The sequence below is a fragment of the Myodes glareolus genome, chromosome 8, assembly GCF_982192425.1.
Source record: "Myodes glareolus chromosome 8, mMyoGla1.1, whole genome shotgun sequence".
Taxonomy (NCBI): domain Eukaryota; kingdom Metazoa; phylum Chordata; class Mammalia; order Rodentia; family Cricetidae; genus Myodes; species Myodes glareolus.
The window spans coordinates 88,876,199-88,897,935 of NC_142033.1; positions in this window are offsets into that span (position 1 = coordinate 88,876,199).

A 21,737-nucleotide genomic window follows, 5' to 3' on the forward strand; every position below is an offset into this window, starting at 1 on the left:
TTCAAGGATGGTGGTACTTTTTAAATGAATTCTGAAGTTTTTAAATCTAAAACATAGTTCAAAGAAAGTGTGTCTTGCCAGCTCCGTCTGTTCTAGCTCAGCAATCTGTCCACGGATATTCCTCCACGGAATTCTACGCCGAGATTCTGAGCTAGGAGAGCAGGGGTAGCTTTGGACCTCCCCTCACATGGTCCCCACGCAGCTTGAGCCATAGATGAGGGTGTGCCACAGGGATCAAAGGGGCGTTGAATATCATGAAAACAAAGAGAAGACCGCTTTTCGTCTTGCATATGAAGATGGGTAAATGCCCGCACACATCCTTTCTTGGTTTGCTCTGTGCACTCTCTTCTCTGCCTCTCTCCTCCTACATGGCCTGTCCCAGAGACTCCTCATGGCTCTCAAGAAGTCAGAGGACCCTGTTTCACAAACAAATGTGAAACTCATCTGCCCCTTTCTTCCAAACACTGCTTCCTCGTCCAGGAAGTTGGATTTGAAGTTACTACAAAAGCTCTTGCCAGACAGTGGTGGCACACACCTCTAACCACTCAGGAGGCAGAGGCAGGCGGATCTCTGTGAGTTCGAGACCAGCATGGTCTACAGAGTGAGTTCCAGGACAGATGGGGCTACATAGTGAGACCCTGTGTCAAAACAAAACAAACAAACAAAAAATCTCTTTTGGAACTGGGAGCCACGAGTTCAAAGTCAGGTGTCTCAAAAAGTGAGTTAAACTAATTTTTAAAATCTTTTATTCTTCAAAACTCACTTGTTTAGAATTTCAAGTCCAAAATTCAGGTCTTCTGTTTCAGTGGAACAAATGGATTTAGAAGAATGACTTCATTATAGCTATTTCCTGTAAACAACTATTTAAAATACATTTTTGTTTTTTAACCGGTACATCAAAATCTTGCATATTTGTGAAGCACAATCTAACATCTTAAAGCTTGTGTGCAATGGTGTGCAGTGATCATATCCGAAAGCCTGTGTGCAATGTGAAGTGATCACATCAGAAAGCTTGTATGCAATGGTGTGCAGGGATCACATCCGGAAGCTTGTGTGCAACGGTGTGCAGGGATCACAGCCGGAAGCTTGTGTGCAATGGTGTGCAGTGATCACATCCGGAAGCTTGTGTGCAATGGTGTGCAGGGATCACAGCCGAAAGCTTGTGTGCAATGGTGTGCAGGGATCACAGCCGAAAGCTTGTGTGCAATGGTGTGCAGGGATCACATCCGGAAGCTTGTGTGCAACGGTGTGCAGGGATCACATCCGGAAGCTTGTGTGCAATGGTGTGCAGGGATCACATCCGGAAGCTTGTGTGCAATGGTGTGCAGGGATCACAGCCGAAAGTCTGCAGTCCACTTCAGACTTTTATTCTTTCTTTACGTTGCGAACAACCACAATTCTCTCCACTAAGAACTCTAGAATAAACATAATTACTTTTACTGAAAGTTACTTTATTATGAGTTTTTCAGTGAACAACACTGTTTAAATCATCCCCAGTTTTAATTAACGTATTAAAAACAGGAAAAGACTGCATAAACTCTACTTTAATCCTTAAAGACAAAACTATGTTCCAACACTTGGGAACTGAGGCAGGAGGATTATGAGTTGGAGGTTAGCCTGAGCTACAAAGTGAGACCTTATCTCAAAAAAAATAGCTGAGGATGGAATGTGCATCCTACTTAAACAATACTGCAGTGATTAAAATATATTTTATTTTGATGTCTACATAATAAATTTTTTTCAATCGAGAAATACGTAGCCTCACCACAAGTGAACCTTTTTTCAGAACAGAGGAGAGAGGGCTGGAGAGATGGCTCAGTAGGCCATTTGCCTGCTCTTCCAGAAAATCTGAGTCAGATTCCCAGTACGTGTCCTGCAGCTTACAACAGTTGTTACTTCAGCTCCAGGGGATCCTATGCCCTATTCCGATGTCTGTGAGAACCAGCACACATGTGGAATGTAACACAGAACACATAAATCAAAGCAAACCTAAAGGTGGGGCATGGTGGTGCACGCCTTTAATCCCAGCACTCAGGAGGCAGCAGCAGGCAGCTCTCTGTGAGTTCGAGGCCAGCCTGGTCTACAGCGTGAGTTCCAGGACAGCCGGACTACACAGAAGACCCTGTCTCCAAAAAAATAAACAAGAGAAGACAACACTCGGGAGGCAGAGGCAGGGGGATCCCCGTGAGTTTGAGGCCAGCCTGGTCTACAGAGCGAGGACAGGTTCCAACGCTACAGAGAAACCCTGTCTCAAAAAAACAAAATAAAAAAAAAGAGAGAGAAAAGAAAGAAAGATAGAAAAGAAGAAATAAAAGAACTCATTATTATTTTGATATCTGAACTAGTAATTTAACACAATGGCCTACCCCTCTCAATCTTATCCTCCTAGATAATATTTTCATAATGTGTACCACCTGACATGAAAATTATGTGTATTTATTTTAATAATGGTACTCATTTTTCTGGAAATAAAGAATATAATGTATTATTGTCCAAATTTGCTTAAATATACAAATGCATAAAGAAAATTGAAATTCCCCAGAACCTCACTACACAGCTCTTCTAATTTACTATGTTATTTCTTTAACATCCTTTTTCTATGCATAATTTAACACAGTTAAGACTGTACTACATATTCTGATTTTAAGTACAATTAACCCAAGAAGAGTTATTCACAAGTCCTAGTTGGGAGATGTTATAAAGAGGATCTTAATCACAGATCTATGTGCCACCGGCATTTTATTCATTTTTCATAATTACAAAAAAAAACTATACACTCAGGTCATTCAAAATGAGCTCCGAGAAGCATACAATTATGACTCATGTCCTTTGTCAGTGCAAGGCTTTTGGAACACTGAGGAAAAATCTCTTCCAGCAGAAGGATGAAGGAAACACTTTCCAGATTCTGTACATCTGCACACACAACGTCCCTGGCACACACATATGTAGTGAAGGCCTGGTTTTACAACAGGAAAGAAGTGGGTCTGGATGTGTTCAGTAGCAGAAGATTCTAGGGAATCCACCAGGTAGGAGGACAGCTGTTGGTCTCCTTGGGGCATTTGTTCTCAGACCCTGGGAGATAGAAATCCAACAGATGCCCAAGGCCGTAATATAAAACAGTGTAGATTTGCATAAGGCCTGTCAGTTAAAGGAACTCTGATACATTCAGGGCACCTGAGAGTGAATCTGGTGTAGAAGCAGCTGCTATAGACTGTGCTGTTTAGAGACGATGGTAAGAATCTGTACGTTTCCCCCTTTTTAATATTATTGACAGGTTGTTAACCGAATCCACATATGTGGTTTTGAAGGGCCTGCTGCATTATCAAATCATTTCCTGACATTGAAAAACAGTCAAACCAGGAGCTGGAGAGATGATGGCTCAGTGGTTAAGAGCACTGGCTGCTCTTCCAGAGGACCCAGATTCCATTCCCAGCGTGACAGTGCGGCTCACGTCTTTAATTCCATTCCAGGAGGAATCTTATGCCCTCTTCTGGCCTCCACGGGCATTGCATGCACATGGTGCACAGACATAGATGTAGGCAAAAGGCCCAAACCCATAAAATAAAAATATATAAAACAGCCAAAAGTAAGAATAACAATTCATGGGAGCCTTGCAGGTCCTCCCCATACCGCCGAATTACAAACTCTTATGAGAATAACTGATACAATTAAATTCTTGTGGAATCTTAACTACACTTAAAGTATTTATAAATCATTTCTGATCATGGCTTCCTCATTTCCAAAGTCTTTCCTTCTCAGTTGGCTAAAGTACAGTTCTGAATAACTGTTCGCTCTGTACACACCTCCTTATGTTGCAAGATGTCCAGTACGGTCTTAACGGCGCTTCCTAGGGATCAGGAGCTCGGGATCGGCCAATCAGCTTCCTGGCTTAGACCTCGCTAGGGAACGTTCAAGGATCAGCCTGGGCGTCCTCCCTTCACAGACTAATTTTGAACCTGAATGCTGAAGGATCTTTCTATAGCCTGCTTAACCAAAAGGTACAGATGGAATCCCAGAGTCGTCCCCTCCACAGACTCTTCGGAATCAGAGAGGGTCAAGACTTTTTCTCTCTCGGTTCTTTCTCTTCCTGTTACGTCTCTGATTATAACTTCTGTGCAGTTTGGAGTGCAAGCTCATCCTCAACAATGTTCCTTGCTGTCCTCTGTTCTCTGGCCTCCCTGTCTCCCTTTCATCTTAATCTTTGTCTTTTCGCCCACTAATTCTGGGGGAAGTCTCATTTTCTACAGTATCTGCTCTACACTGCAGATAACCAAATTTGGTAGGTATTTTAGCATATTTCTCATTTTTCCTTCATTCTCTTATTCGTTTTCCATTTCCACTTTCAACTCTACTGCCTTTTTTAGCTAGAACTTTTTTTAATTTTTTTGTTGTTGTTGTTTAAAAGATACGTTCTCATGTCTATTTTTCCTGACTTAAACTTATTTTTAAGGGATAAAAACAAAAATTAAAACAAAAAGTAAGCACTTAGGTGATGTCAGGATGTGTCTCAATGCTCGCATATATTGTTTAAATGATAGTGAATTTTTATCTCCTTAAACATGCCATCTACTTTCCACGAATAACACAATCAAATTCTTTTTTTAAACTTTTTTTATTTTCTTGTTTTTGCATCCTAACCAAAGTGTCCTCTTCCTCCCCTCTCTCCAGTCCCCTCCCCCCACTCACTCTTCCTCCTTTGTTTTTCTTCAGATACAGGTGGGCATCCCATGGCTATCAGCCAGCTGAAATTTGTCAAGCAGCAGTGAGACGCGGCACCCCCTCCTCCATCAAGGTTGAGGCAGTCTGGTAGCAGGAAAGGGTCCCAAAGTCAGACAACAGAGTCGGAGACATGCCCTGTTCTCACTGCTAGGAGTCCCACAGGTAGACCAAGTTACACAACTGTCACATATATGCAGAACTCCTAGGTCAGTCCCACGTGGGCTCCCTGGTTGTTGCTTCTGTCTCTGTGAGCCCCTATGAGCCCAGGTTAGTTGGTTCTGTGGGTTTTCTTGTGATGTCCTAGACACCACTGGATCCTACCATCCTTCTTCTCTCTTTTTTGCAGGATTCCCTGAGCTCAACCTAATGTTAAGATGTGTCTCTGCATCTGTTTCCATCAGTTGCTGAGTAAAGCCTCTCTGACGACAGTTGGGCGAGGCACCAATCTATGTGCGTATAACAGGATATCCTTAGGAACCATCTCACGGATTTGTCTGGTTCTATCCTCAGTCCCTGAGATACCCTGCTTCTGAGTCCTGGCCTCAGTGATGAACTCAGGGTATGGGTCTCCAACTGTACCACTCACACATCTTCTGTGCCATCTTTCCTCCAGCACATCTTGAAGGCAGGACAAACTGTGGGTCAAAGGGTTTGTGGTTGGGTTGGTATCCCAGTCTCTCCTCTGGAAGTCTTGCCTGGTTACAGAGATGACTGCTTCAGGCTCCGTATCTTCCATGATCAAAACGCAAGTTGGGGAGGAAAGGGTTTATGTAGCTTACACTTCAGCATTGCTGTTCATCACTGAAGGGAGTCAGTTGGACCTGGAGGCACTTCCTCAACTGAGGCTCCTTCCTCTAATGACTTTAGCCTGTGTCAAACTGATAAACAAAACCAGTCAGTACACCTGGCCATTTGAGAGTCCTCTGCTGAGAGTTCTGTTTAGATTTGAACCCCGTTTTTTGTTGGATTACTTAGTTTATTGATGTCTAGTTTCTTGAGCTCTTTATATATTTTGGGTATTAGCCTTCTGTCATATATGGTGTTGATGAAGATCTTTTCCCATTCTGCAGACTGCCTTTTTGTCCTATTGACAGTGTCCTTTGTCTTACAGCAGCTTTTCAGCTTCACCAGGTCCCATTATTAATTGTTGATCTTAGTGCCTGTGCTATTGGTGCTCTGTTGAGGAAGTTGCCTCCTGCGTCAGTGTGTTCTTGGCCATTTCCCATTTTCTCTTCTCTGAGTTTCAGTGAATCTGGTTTTATGTTAAGGTCTTTGATCCACTTGGACTTGAGTTTTGTGCAGGGTGATAGATACGGATCTATTTGCATTCTTCTATACACTGGCATTGCTAATTCAGTAGAGACTTGTTCAGTTTCCATGAGTTTGTAGGCTTTTGTTGCTTCTGTTGTTGAAATCGAACTTCAATTCATGGTCACCTGATAGGATACAGGGGGTTATTTCAATTTTCTTTTATCTGTTGAGACTTGCTTTGTGGCCTAGTAGATGGTCAATTGTGCAGAAGGTTCCATAACATACCAAGAAAAAGATGTATTCTTTTTTTGTTTGGGTGAAATGTTCTATAGGTATCTGTTAGGTCTATTTGAGTCTGTTGGTTCCATTATTTCTCTCTTTAGTTTCTGTCTGGATGAGTTGTCCATTGGTGAGAGTGGGGTGTTGAAGTCTCCCAGTATGAATGTGGGGGTCCAATGTGTGTGATTTAAACTTTGGTAATGTTTCTCTTACAATTGTGGGTGCATTTGGGACATAGATGTTCAGAACTGAGATGTCCTCCTGGTGGATTTTTCTTTTAATGAATATGAGCTGTCTTTCTCTAGCTCTTTTGATTAATTTTAGTTTGAAGTCTACTTTGTTAGATATTAGGATAATTACACCAACTTGCTTCTTAGGTCCATTTGATTGGAAAATCTTTTTTCAACCATTTACTCTGAAGTAATGTCTGTCTTTGGTGTTGAGGTGTGTTTCTTGTATGTAACAGAAGGATAGATCCTGTCTTTGTATCCATTCTGTTAGCCTGTGTCTTTTTATTGGTGAATTGAGTCCCTCGACATTGAAAGACATAAATGACCACTGACTGTTTATTTCTGTTGTTATGCTGGTGGTGGTGATAGTGTGCATGTGTGTGCGCATACGTGTATGTGTCCTTTCTTTGGGTTTTGCTGGTGTGGGATCATCTATTGCCTGGGTTTTCATGGGTATAGTTAACTTCCTTGGGTTGTAATTTTCCTTCTAGCACATTCTGTAGAGCTGAATTTGAGGATAGATACTGCTTAAATTTGGCTTTGTCATATAATATCTTGTTTTCTTCATCCATAGTGATTGAAAGTTTTGCTGGGTATATTAGACTCAGCTGGCATCCATGGTCTCTTAGCATCTGTAAGATATCTGCCCAGGCTCTTTTTACTTTTAGAGTCCCTGCAGAGAAGTCAGGTATAATCCTAATAGGTCTGCCCTTATATGTTACTTGACATTTTCCCTTTCAGCTTTTAATATTTTCTTTTTGTTCTTTATATTTAGTGTTTTGATAATTATGTGGCTTAGGGCTTTATTTTCTGATCCAATCTATTTGTTGTTCTGTAAGCTTTTTGTATCTTTGTAAGTATATCCTTCTTTAGGTTAGGAAAATTTCCCTCTTTGATTTTGTTAAATATGTTTTCTGGACTTATATGCTGAGATTTTCTCTTTCTTCTATTCCTATTATTTTTTGGTTTTCTCTTTTCATGATGTCCTAGACCTCCTGGAAGTTTTGTGTTAGGATGTTTTTTATATTTAACATTTTCTTTGACCAATAAATCTATTTCTTCTATTGTATCTTCAATGCCCGAGATCCTCTCTCCCATCTCTTGTATTCTGTTAGTGATGTTTGCATCTGTAGTTCCTGTTCACTTACTCAGATTTTCCATCTTCTGAACTCCCTCAGTTTGTGTTTTCTTTATTGTTTCTATTTCCATTTTCATGTTGTTAATCATTTCCTTCACCTGTTTTGTTCCATTGTGTATGTGTGTGGTTTTGTTTTTGGCTTTTTTTTTTTTTTGCAACCTTTAAAGGATTTGTTGATTTCCTCCAATTTTTTGGTTGTCTTTTCCTGGATTTCTTTAAGAAACTTTTTTGTTTCCTCTGTAAGAACCTCGATCATCTTCATAAAGTTGTTTTAAAGGTTATTTTCTTGTGCTTCTGCTGCATTGGAATATTTATATCTTGCTGTTGTAGGGTAGCTGGGCTCTGGTGACACCATATTGCCCTGGCTGTTGCTGATTATATTTTTACACTTGGCTTTAGGCATCTGGGTTGGAATAATTAGTTCTAGTCTCTGAATTTGTCTTTGTTGGATGGTTGTTTTGTTCCTTGGTTTCTGTTTCCTCTTTGTGTTTCTAGTCTTTGTGGCCTGAATTTCTGGCAGCTGGTGTGACCTCTGCTCTAGCTGGGAGTCTCTGTCCAACTTGGAAGCTGACTTTCTGGGGTTAGCTTGGCCTTTGGTGCAGCAGGGGTCTCTGTTGTTCTGCCTGGAGTGGCCTGCATCTGAGCAGCTGAAGCCTGTTCAAGCTGGTATGGCTTGTGCCTGTTCTGACTGGTGTGGCTTACACCAGTTCTGGCTTTGGTAGCCTGCCTCTATGGTGGAAGTCTTCTGGGCTTTCGGGCAGGGTTCAGAAGCAGGAACAGGGACCAGTTGGGATGGCATGGTCCTGCGGAAGACACCCAGGGAACCCTAAATCCTTTCTCCTGCTTTTTTTTTCCTATGGCTTCTTGAGACACCTCACCAGGTTTGGCTGACCTTGAACTCTTCATCATTAATACAGGTCCCACCAAGCCTGGACTTCTCTCTTTTTGAGCTGCACAGTACAGTACTCTGCAGCAAGTATGCGCTAAGACACCCTGTTCCCATCTAACTACAGCTCTGGAACCCTTGAGTGACTATTCTCCAGCCCTCCCTGCCCCTTGTTCTACAGCCTGTGGTGACTACAAGTCTACTCTCAGCCTCTGTCAGAACAGCTTGTCTTGAGTGCCCATACCAGCAAGACACTACCTGAATAGATCTCCAGGAACACCGCATCCCACTCACCCGTCCTGTCTCTTGTGTGGCTGAGCACCAATCTCATTGACCTCCTAAGTTGCCTTGCTGGAGAGACTCAGTTGCCAGATGTCCTGTGTGCAGATGCCTTGTCAACAGCTGGATAGAAGGGCCTCACAAGACTGACAAGAGTTCTGAGCCTTTCGTCCCAACCACTGGTGACAAAGTCTTTGCTAACAAATGGCCAGTCATTTGTTTCCATGGGAGACCTTTTACGGGTATGTGATGGGGCAGTGCAATCCCATTGTTGATGGTGTCACTCAAGATACTAGTCAGGAAACGTCTCAGAAACAACCTTAGGAGTTTAGCCCTTAAACACAGTGCGTGCTGTTCCCGCTTTATTTTTAACACATTTTTATTCGTTTTTATTATTCTTTGAGAATGCATGTATACAAACATACATATACACATATATATATAATATACACATATATAACACACATATATATGTATGTGTGTATGTATGTATGTATATGTATATTCATATCCACTCTCCTTTTTCCCCCTTCCAAATCTTCCTGGACTCTCATAATATGTCTCCCTCCTATCTTTATGTCCTGTCCATATTTTTCAAACTCATTAAGTCCAATTCGTGTTATTCATATACGCATGGATGTGGCGCCATCCACTAGAAGAACATGGGCAGCCTAGCAGAGAACACATCCTCAAAGAAAAATGATTCTCCCTCCACACAGCAATATCAACGGCCAATAGCTCCTCAGTGAGATGTGGACAGTCCCCTCAGTTCGTGTATGTGCTGTGGGGTACCCACCAGAGAAGACTGCTCGGTCATGAGTTTAGGCCAATAGAATGTCTTTATTAGCTCGCAGGCGACTACGCTGAGTGTTCAGGATCCCAGTGTGATCCTGAGCCTTTCTCAGGGTGAGCATCTAAGCACAAAAGCCATATTCTGGTTGACATACTTCAGTTAACAAGAACAGTTAGCCAGAAGCAGAACTACGGAAGCCAAAAGACCAGGTGAATACATTTGGAGACGTTCCCAGAATGACATGGACTTTGATGGATTAGGTCTTTGTTTTCATTTTGGTGGGTGGTGCCATCTACGTGTTGAGTTTTACAGCCTGAATGGCACATCCATCATGGAGTCCGTTGAGCTAAGGTCTGGGGCCTGATAGACTGCATTGGAATTTGGTTTGGCTTGATCTTGTACAGGTGACCACAGCTTCTGTGAGTTCGTGAATACAATGGCCTGTCATGTCCAGAGGACAGCGTGTCATGGCTCCCCTCCCTACCCTCTGGCTCTTCCCAACCTCCTCTACTCAGATTGTCCTGAGCCTTAGTGAGGGGGAAGAGGTGAAGATGTTCCTTTCAGAGGTGAGCACTTATAGCCATTTATTTCTTGCACTTTGAGCAGTTCTGAGTCTCTGCATTGATGACTGTCTGCTGAAGACCAACATTGAGAATAGCCCAGATCTGTGGGTAAGCAACTAGAAATGATTTGACAGCATGACCATTTAGAAGAAAAACAACAGTATGTTCTGCCTTAGGGCTGATGACTGCCCAGTCATTGGGAGATTGGGAGGCCCAGATTTACGGAACCAGGCACGAAATTCCCTCCTGTGGAGTAGACCTCAAATCCAATCAAAACGTGGTTGGTTGCCCCATAACAATTCATACCACTGTAGCACCAGTGGGTGCATCTTTCCTAACAGGTCAGTACTGTAGCATGCAGGTTCCAGCTTTGGGTAAGATTATTGATTTTTGTTTTCTCCTTTAGCAGCCTACTCGGCACCTCTGGCACTGTGAAAGCTAGCCAGCAGGGAGGAATTTTCCTAGTCAATTTGAGATCGATTTCTCTATATCCTGCAGGCACAGTGTGTTGTATCTGCTGTAATCGGTCCTGACCATGTAATCAAGGGTAATAGCAATAGTCTGTTTTGTGTGAGACCTCTAGAGCCAACTTGACCAATAGCTTGTAAAGAGTTATGCCCAGCTCATTGTCGGTGGTACCATCCCTGGGCTGGTGGTCCTGGGTCTTATAAAAAAGCTAGTTGAGCAAGCCGATAAGCAGCTCCCCTGCATGGCCTCTGTAGCAGCTCTGGCCTCCAGGATCCTGCCCTGTTTGAGTTTCTGTCCTGATTTCCTTCAGTGATGAATAGTGATATCGAGGTGTAAGCCAAATAAACCCTTTGTTCACAGGTTGCACTGGTCACGGTGTTTGATCACAGCAATAGTAACCCTAACGAAGACATCACCTCCTAGTTTTCCTATCCTCTCATTCCCCTCTCCCCCCCCCCGATTTTTAATAACGTGCAACCCATCAGATATACTTCCCCTCATCCCTAGTGTTTGACTCCAGCCCAGTAATCCAAAGACAGTGAGACACCTGAAATCCTCTGTCGTGAAGAGTTCACATACTTTAATCTTTGGAGCAGGGACTCCCAAGTCTACCCTGTCTCCTCTCCTAGTGGCACTGAGTCTGGCTAGTGCCACTTGGAGACCCTCTCACTGTCAACCCTGTGGGAGAACCAAAGTCACATTCTAAAGACACAGTCACGGGCTTCTCTTGTCTACTGAGTCCCTTGAAATGATGACTGAACTCACAGTTCTCCAATTTAGGCCTGTAGAAATTCTAGGGTAGGCTGGATTCCAATAATTCTTGGGCCTACCTTCCAAAGTTTCCTCCGCCTTCATCATGGTGGGCTTTTATCTTTGCCAGGACTTATGTAGCCCCCACCTGTTGGGAAAAACTAATTCATAAGACCCTGGAGCCTTGGACTGTTTCCCTTTGGGAGTCTGGGCTCCAACCCAATGCCAGAGGAGACAGTGTGTCCAGAAGGTTAGCCTCTGCTGATGTTCTGCCAACAGCCATGGAGCCACATGCATGGAAGACAAGGTCGTGACCTTGGCAGCCAAATACTGTGACTCAAGAAATCCCATCTCGTCCCTTTCTTCCATGGCCAAGAAAAAAAAAAATGTGCCACGTGCAGTTGTTAGATAGTCAGAGGATGACGTCACAGGTCTTCACAGAAGGCCATTTCCAGACTCGGGATCTCTTCACTCTGCCCAGCACCACAATCTTTACATCTTAACAAGCCAAAAAGGCATCTTCGAAACTTTGTTTCTTTGTTTGTTCATTTGGGGAGGGTGCTGTCATTGTTTAGCGTTTGATCTTTGAGGTTTTTGAGACATGTAAGAGCAGAGGAAGCCCTGAGCGAATGCAGCACTGAATGAATGTGTTTCTTTGATATAGGCATGGTAACGTCAAGGACCGCATAGCCTCATGCTCAAAGAACTGGCAAAGTTTTCCTCAGGAGACAGAGTATGAGTGTTGAAAGTGTGTGCAGGAAACGGCCACCATAGCTTTCTACCCCACCCCCAGATACTTCTGGCCTGAAGATTGCTCCCCTACAAAGACTGTTCCTCCTGAAGTTAGCTAAATCTGTCTCCTGGATCCAGCTGTACACCACAAACTCTGCCTTTCTATTCAACTGGATGCAACAACCCTGCCTCTCTGTCCAACTGTATATAATAAACACCCTGAGCTTCCAGAGTGGTACAGTTTCTCAAGGAGAGAATTCAGACCACCTAATCCCGGATTTCTGTCTGTGGATCTGTCTGTGTCTGTCCTTTCTTCATTCCCTCCCTGCCCAAGGTCAGGTCCGAGTCCCGAGTCACGGGGGATGCAGCAAAGACATTCTCTACTGTTGTGTGGGCTGAGCTCAGACTTGACATTTAGCTGAGGATGGTCTCGATGCTCCTCTGACCTCCACCTCCTGAGTCATGGAATTCATGTTTGTGGCCACCACACCCAAAATACCGAGCGCTAAAAATGGAACTCAAAGCTTCATGCAAGCAGTCCATGAATTAATCACAACCGCAACCCCTTTGTTTCATAGGAACCTTTATTTTTTTGCTTATTTTTTTTACACTTCAAAGGACCTAAAGTTAATTTAATCTCTGTAAATTCACATAGCATAGGAGCTCACATTGCTGAGTCAAAGGGCCCAGGGATCAAGCCCTGTCTAGACCTGTACCTTAGTTATTATTTGTGTGACCTCGAGGATATACGTAAACTCTCCAAGCATCTGTTTTCTTGTTTTGAGAACATGGCACAATGATTGTGCCTTTCCTGGGGGTCATTATGAGAACTCCATGACATACTGTATGAGCTTATCACCTGGCATCTAGCGTTAATCCAGCTAATATTATCTTTATGGGGGTGGGGATCCTATGAGACTTCATCTTGTCCACCCATTCTCTGTGTGGAATATTCAGGACCAAGGCTAGGAACAAGGGGGGGTGGCCTTGTGGTGTGTGGTAAAACCCATTTCAAAGATACCGAAGAGTTAGGCACCAAGGAAAGAAACCGAAGAGTTAGGCACCAAGGAAAGAAACCGTAGAATGCCCTTGACATTGCTTGTAAGCGCTAAGCCTCAGAGACAGCAGGCTCAAAGCCAATGCTCATTTAATGGGAAGCTGAAAGTCCTCCCCACAATATGTGCTATGTTCTTCAAACATGGAAGCTCCCTTGTGCTAGAGGCCTCATTTGGGCCTATTACGCAAAGTGGAGCGGACAGAGTTTGGAACTGTACATTGAGTCGTCGGAGAGTCTCTCTGCATTTCTCCAGACTGTTTCTCTCTTGTACAGTGGGCAAGTCACGCTTGCAAAGTCATCACAAATCCCCGTTCTGTTACCTGTCTCCCGGTGTAATGTCATTCACAATTGTGCTTTGTGTAGACTCACTTCCTCATCTCGAATTATCTCAAACTCATTACAAGCTTATTTCATCTTCTTCAAAATGACCTTGAGCCTTTAAAATTCTAGGGTAACCTATAGGGCTGGAGAGACAGCTCTGTGGCTAAGAGCATAGGCTGCTCTCACAGAGGACCTGCGTTTAATTCCCGGTGACTCATATCTGTCAGTAACCCCAGGTCCAGGGGACCAGACACCCTCTTCTGTCCCCAAAAGCATTGAATACATGTGGCACACAATAACATACAGTCAAATCAGTCAGAGCATAAAATAAACATTTGAATTCTAAGGTAACCTCGAAAGAAGAGTAGTAAAATCCACCGGAAAGCTAACACACTTAAGGAGGGGGAGACAAAGAAGCAATAAAAATGAATTCACCCAAGGGGAAAAGAAAGTCAACAATAAGACAAATTAGGTAACACAAAGAGAAAAGAAATGAATTAGCTAGATGACCATTAAAACTTAAGGAGGAAATATTTAAACACTGATATTCAGAGCAATTAAAATGAAAGTAATACTACTACTTCTTATCGTATTTAGAAACGTGAGGTTTGGCTCATCTGGCATCCTATTCATTACTGGAGCCTCCCTGCTTTACTAGAGGCAAAGCCAGTGGTCACCATCCCTTCATGTCCAGCCTGCTAACATGTAGAGAAACACTCGTTAATGCTTTTGTAGCAGAAACAGGTCACTCGCAAACACTGGTTCTCCTTCTCCAGACACACCTAAGTCTAATTCCCAGATGTCTTCACTCAAGTATGACAGCAGAATCCCCTGTTAGTGGGAACAGCAACAGACAGCCTGGACTTCTGAACGCCTGTGTGAAGCAGGCACTCCTGAGGACTTGACCGTAACTCGGACTGTTTCCTCTTGTGATATCTGAAACATTGTTTCTGTATGGGGCTATTCGTTACAATATCTATATTACTATAGCCTATGTATCCTTTGACCTGCTAAGAGCCCTCACAGGTGTCTGCTTTAAGGGGTAAAAATAGCATTGCATAAGATTCTGCAGGTCAGGAAGCATCTGGAAAGACCCAAAACGGCCTGAGGACCCACCACAAGGAGGAAGTGGAAGAATCAAGGAGCATGCGCCCCACAGAGCAGTATGTCTACTGTAGGATATCTGCATGCCTGCTGGCCCAGAGAGAGCTCCATGGTAGTGAAGGGGGAAAGGCAATAAGCTAAACAAATGTTCCATACAATCTGATTCGTGTTAAAACAAAAAAGAAATCTTGACCCCAAAATGGAATTTTGTTTCTTTATACATCTAATGTGTGTTTATGTGAGAACCGAGAAAGGATTGCAGCCTGGGAATCAAGTTTCTAATGTTCGTTTCCTCTAGAGACCAAGGACAGGAAAACACAGGAAGAAGAAGAGGGGATGGCAAAATACAAGTGCATCTCAATGAGAGAGTCAACCAAAGAGCGGAATATAAAACTGAACCATAAAATATTGAATCAAATATGTAAAAATTCAATATGTATAGAGACAAGGTGAAAGGTAATGTCAACCTATATAAAATTCATTTTTGTCTTAAATGCTAATATTTTAATATTACTTTCCTATAATAAAAGAAGATGGAAGAATAAAAGGAGCAGGACCAGCCTCTTTCTGGGTGGGGCTGTCAATGGTGCACAGTTAGGATGCTTTTTTTTTTAATGGCCAAACTGGAGCTGGGTAAAAATTCCAAGGATTATCTTCTTCAGCCCTTGGAACCACATCACTATGGGGGTGGAATTTCTCGTACAACAAATAACTAAATAATGAGTGTTCCCATTGTCAGTCATCCCAGAGAGAGTTCAGACCTGGAATAGGAAATGAGGATGTAACTACTTGGGTACATATTACTATAATGAAATGCTTGAGGCAGGTTAACCTCATAAAGAGATCTATTTAGCGCACAGCCTCCTGTAGCCTCTGGGGAGAGTCTAACGACATCACAGCTTCACATTAGAAAACAGGAGCCAGAGAGAGATCCAGAGGCACGGTTCCTCCTGAGGGATGGGCTTGATCGACCTTGGGACCTCCCAATGGACCCCACTTCTTTATAGTTCTGAGATACCTGCTAATACCAGCACTCTGGAACCTGGAGCTTTCTGTAAAGAATTATTTTAGTTCGCAAACAAAAATAACAGGCTTCATTGTGACATTTTCATCAATATACATGGCTGCACTTTGCTTATAGTCTAAGATGTGAGCCTTTAAGGAACACATCTCAAATAATTTCCAACCATAACAGACAACTCAAAAGGCAAGGATGACTTGTTAGAAGCGAGAATGACTTGTTAAACTTCCCTTGTCTTATGATTCGCCTAGACACTCAAACACAGCTTAGAATTCAGCGGGCGGTCGGGCAGGCCTGAAACTCTGCATTCCTAACAGTTTCCCAGGTAATCCCTGAACCACACTTGGCGCAGTCCAGGGACTGATGCCAGGAGGTCTTTCTACTCTTCCAAAAGCATGGTGACACAGGCTAGCCAAGCTGAGAGAGTGGGGGGAGTAAGATGGGGTGTTGGCCTGCTAAGCCGCTCTGGAGATGGGTCTGTGCCAGCCCCACAGCGGCACCCGTAGGCTACACATACTTCATTCCATGAACTACATGCCTTCGGGGAAATCGTGTTCAGAGGTCTATCTCAGTCTGGGCTGAGCTGAGGACTTAAGCGGGTTGTGCCTGGAGGGACTGACCCCTGCTTACCATGAAGCAGTGGCTAGTCAAGGCTAGACCACCTATCTCCCAGGAGGTTAGCATCAGTGTTGCAGAGAACTCAGCAACAGAAAAGTGCTCTGGCCAGGTGAGCTCAGGATGAGCAGGTCCGGGCCCTGTTTGGGAACGGGATGCTGCACTCTGGCAGGCCAGGCGGACAGCAGAGAGTAAGCCGGGTGGCCCAAGCTGTGATGTTTTCCTCCAAAAAGCAAGGGAGTCTAGAAACCAATCCCCAGTGCTTGGTTCCTAAGCCAACTGTAACATGAAGGCCGGCTTGTTGGGGTTTCTGTCCCGCCCAGTACCCCACAGCCGGCAAACCCCAAAGAAAATCACACGAAGTCTACATTAGGTTATAAACTGATTGGCCCATTAGCTCAGGCTTCTTGTTAGTCCTTGCAACTTATATTAATCCATTATCATTATCTATGTTAGCCACACGGCTCAGTACCTTTCTCAGTGTGACAGCTCACATGTTGCATCTTCGGTGGTCTGCGCAGGACTGGCAGAGGGAGCTTCCTCCTTCCCAGAATTCTCCTGTCCTCATTGCATCACCTCTACTTCCTGTCTGGTTTTCCCGCCTATACTTCCTGCCTGGCCAATCAGCGTTTTATTAAAATATGATTGACAGAATACAGATAATTCTCCCGCACCAGCCAACACCATCAAAGACCCAGCTTTTTCCATCCCTCAGGTCTGCTCTCCCAAACATGTTAGCTCTGTCCTCCAATCTGTCCCCCGCATCGGTGGTCAAACAATGTAACAGTTCCTCTACCAATCACTATGAAGTGCACCAGGAATCTCTTGCTTGGCTTAAAGATGCCACCTCTGCTTTGGGGGGGGGGTGTTCCTGATCTCCTGTGAAGTACTCAGCTGTTAAATTACATACAGAACCTGGGTGTGTTAGGAGGGCACTGACGTCCCGTGAAGCACTCAGCTGCCGAATTACACACAGAAGCCAGGTGCATTAGCAGGGCACTGATAACCCGTGACGTACTCAGCTGCTAAATTACATATGGAACCCCAGTGTGTTAGGAAGGGAATCTCTGGAGCTAGGCACTAGCTTGGGGTTAGATTCGGGGGATGACTGAGGAGAAGAGATGCAGGAAAACCTGTGGGTTTTCCACAAGGAAATGGGAAGAACGTTGAGGCAGGGGCAGTGTTTGAGAAACTCTCATGTGGTTTATCTATCAACTCCAGAAGGCAGCAGATAAGAAAGCTCACTAAAGCAAAACAAAACAAAACAAAAAAAGCGCTATGCACTGGAGTCAACAAGAGGAGGAGAACCCAGGCGAATGCCTCCTGCAAGGTAGAACTGAGTCTCTAGCAAGGGTCTACACTGACAGTTCAGAGTTGCTGGGGAGGAATCCCCACACCCCCACTAACAGGAAAGACAAGACAGCTAAGAGACAGGAAGATTAGGAAATATGGCCTTTATTCCGGGAAGCCTCCAAGACTGCATCACCAAGAAGGAAAGGGAAGACAGTGGCGGTGAGAAACCCTTTCTTAGACTCTCCAAATCTGTTCTCCTAATCCCCTCGTGAATCCTTGTTAGGATACACAAAAAGACACCAACCAAAGCAGCAACCTCAGCTGGCTCAAACCTGGAGCACGTGGCTGGGGCTGGGGGCTCCCCAGCTAATGCAAGTGAGCTCCCAATGGCTGAGTGATCTGTGGGCTCTTTCTCCATCACGTGCCTGAACAGAAATGGCAGCTAATAAGCCAGATGAAGTGATTAAAACTCTAGATTAAAAAAGAGGAGAATTGGAACTGCCCAGAAGTTGCTGGTGGTCAGCCTGTCACAGTCCACTGGGCAGGAACGAGCGGCTCACCCTGGACAAAGTGTAGTACACTCCATGCTTGGACTCTTAAGTAACCACCCAGTCTCCTTTCTAGGAACTAACCCCCATGGCTGCTTCCCCTCCCGTAGACTCCCCTGCAGCTTTGTTCCTTAACCACCTTCATCCTGACCCCATCAGAGCGGAAGAGCACATCACAGCCTTCCACACCTCCTTCTGTGAACACAGCTCAAGAGCCCGGCTAGGACTGTAGAGGCCGGTGTTGTGGACTTCTGCTTCTTAATAGAATTCTTCCGGTGCCTTTGGCTGTACACATGGGAACCACAGAGTTGTGAAGCCTAAGACCTCTTAGACATTGACCTGCATTCTGGCCTCGGCGGTCTAGCTGGGAACCGTGGCAACTGCCTAGCAGAGAGCTCTTGGTGTGGAATATTAGTGGAAGATGGGCTGCATTTGTCTTTGCTGTGGGACATTCGTCTAATGATGCAAAGATGTGTTGCATTCCCTTAGGTTGGGTTTGTTTTGCTCTGTGAAGCTGTGTTGCTGTGCTTGTCTAAAACCCCTGAATGGCCAATAGCTAGGCAGGAGAAAGGACAGGTGAGGCTGGCAGGCAGAGAGAATAAAAAGAAGGAGAAGAAGAGGGATCGGAAAGCAAGAGAGGATCAAGGAACACGAAAAGAAGGAGCCAGCCACCCAGGCACACAGTCAGTCACAGCTGAGAGAGAAAGTAAGTTTAGAGAAGCAAGGAAAGAAAAAGTTCCGGAGGCAAAAGGCAGATGGGACAATTTACGTTACGGAAAGCTGGCTAGAAATAGCCAAGCTAAGGCCGGGTATTCGTAAGAAATAATAAGCCTACAAGTGTGTGATTTATTTGGTGATAGGGTGGCAGACCCCCAAAATATCAAAAAGTAAAAACAACCAACTACAAACCCTCCTTTTTCACATTTATGTATCTATTATTTTACGTGTATATGGATACACATGCCATAGTACACCTATGGAGGTCAAAGGGAAACTTGTGAGAGTGCCTCTGTCTTTCCATTATGTGGGTTCTGGGAATCAAGTACCTTGACCTGCCGAGCCATCTCACTAGCTCCAGGGCAGAAAACTTACATAGGGAGATGTTAGGCTGCCATTCTTCTGCAGTCACTTCTTCAAATGACTTCAATTGTAGGTAGAGGCACAGCTTCTTCAACATTGCAAAGACTTCATAGCACTGGCGAGACACTGTCAAATGAGAGTTTAGGCTGCAGGAGAGTCTGTTCCTTAACACAGCTACACTTCCTATGGCCGCTACCCACAGACCAACTAGCTATTGGCTAAATTCAACTCTCTGGTAGGATTCTACTCCTAGCAAGAGGCTGTAGCTAACACCATCAGCAAGCTGACTTTGTAAAACCATTTCCACAACATCTGCTCTGTCTTCCGAGATGCAATGCTGACCACAGGTTTTTCTACTACCTAGCAGGGCCACCATCTTTCTAGTCTGTGGTTTCTGTGTCCTTGCAACCTGGATCCTCCTGTAGCTCCTACTTCACACTCCAGCTCGGGACGAAATTCTGTATGGATAAGCATGAAATCTAGTTGCAAATATCAGAAAGGCCATGATAGACAATGGAGTTTAAAAGATGAATATTTCTTTCTCACGCGAGTGAGAGCAATCACTCTGTCTGAGTCATCAGAGGTCCCAGCTGCTTGCAACTTACTGCTGGACTTCCTCGGCATGTTGCTTCCAACTCTGGGACCAAGATGCCTCTTCTAAGCCAGCTGACTAAATCTGTCCAACCAAAAGGGCAATGGACGTTTACCCTTCAAAGACATTTCCTGGACGTCATCCACACTCAACATGTCACTGATCCATGAATTCATCGCACAGCCTAGCTGCAAAGAAACAAGAATATTCTTTTTCCTTGAAAAACATCCACATCCATAAAGCTCTCTCTAGTACTGTAGAAAAACGGGACAAATGTCAGGGAACAGCTGATGTTTGGGGAGCAGTTCCCTCACCACAAATCTGGTGGGAAGATCATGAGAGCTTGTCCGGTGTCCCCTAAAATCTACAGAGCACCAGAGACGGGTGGCACAATGGAGTGTGCACAATTCTAAGGAGAAAGTACGGATGCCAGTTCTGATGACAAAGGTGGCCGATGTGAGAGAGACAGCGTTGCAGAGAGGACCAGGTCATGAACCAAGAGAGCACAACTCAGATGCAATGATCTCAACAGGAAGGGTGCTAGCAGTCCAAAGAGGGATAACAAGGCCACCCAGCTGAAACGATTTTCACCTGTTAATCCTAAAGCAGGGGGGACATTGACTGTTCCTGACTGACTCAGGTACAATCTAATATTCTGTACCCAGTTGGCTAGTTCTTATGAGGAAAAGATGGTTTTGAGGGAAATGTTTCGGTACCTGAAGAGTGGGGTAGCATGGCACATACACAGGGATTCCAGGTAAAGGGAAGGCTGATGGAGGAGAGGTGGAAACCGATACACACATGCAATACTCGTTTGCTTAAATAAAGAAATGACAGCTTTTCCCACAAGGTCCCCTAAAATCTATAGGGCACCAGAACCTGGTGCATGATGCTATGTGGGAAAGCCTCAGGGGAAAACTGTGAGTACCAGTTCTGAAGAGCAGCCTGGCACCATCTCAAAGAGCTTTCACCGAGAGAGTCACCGGGAGAGCCACTGGGACACATGCAAAGTTTCGTCGTGCAGATCAGACTGTCAGAACCAAGAGACAACTGCAGAGAAGAAAGTCCTGGGGAAGCGAGGCAGTCTCTAAAGAATACACAAACGCTCGTTCCTACCCTATGAAGAGCTGGCGTTAAACATCTGCCAGAGTGAGTTATTACAGCCGCTTTGGAAAAGAGTTACCATCTGATCCAGCAATGCACTGCTGGGTGTGTGTGTGCGTGTGTGTGCATGCATGTGTATGTGAGTGTGTGTGTGTGTGTGTGCATGCTTGTGTATGCATGAGTGCTTGTGTGTGTGCGTGTGTGCATGCGTGTGTGTGCATGTGTGAGTCTGCATGTTGAAGAGGTATCTGCTCTCCCACACTCCTCAAAGCACGGTCCACAACAGCCAAGATGGTAGCAGCCTAAGCGACCCTCAAGAGGCAGATGGTTAAGTAAGATGAGATGCACATGTACACTAATGGATGCCCACATGGCTTCTACCACACAGTACAAGAAATTCTGTCACTCTCAACAGCATCAATGGTGCTGGATAACATAACATGAAGCAAAATAAGCCAGGCACAGAACGCCAAATACTGTATTTTCTCAACTACATAAAGTCTACCTTACAGGAACACAGAATAGAAAGGTGGTTAGACTGGAGAAATCATACATTTCTGTGATTTACTACACTAGATCAGGACCCAAGTTAATAATAATGTAGTGTGTATTTTGAACTTGATATGCTCTCACAATAAGAAATGGGTTGGTCATATGATGGATACTTAATTAAATTGATTGACTCTTTCTGCGGTGTATACATAGATCAAAACATCATATTATACATCCAAAGCATGCATAATTACTATTTGCCGCTTTAGTTGGGCCTGTACATTAGGGAGGTCTCCACTCCAGCTCAGTGCTGCGGGCCACAGAAAGGAAGAGAAGCCGTAATTTGAAATCGAATCTGAAGTTTTCATTATTTATCCAGAACTGCATATTTCATATCCATACTCTCAACCCTGGCTGCCCAT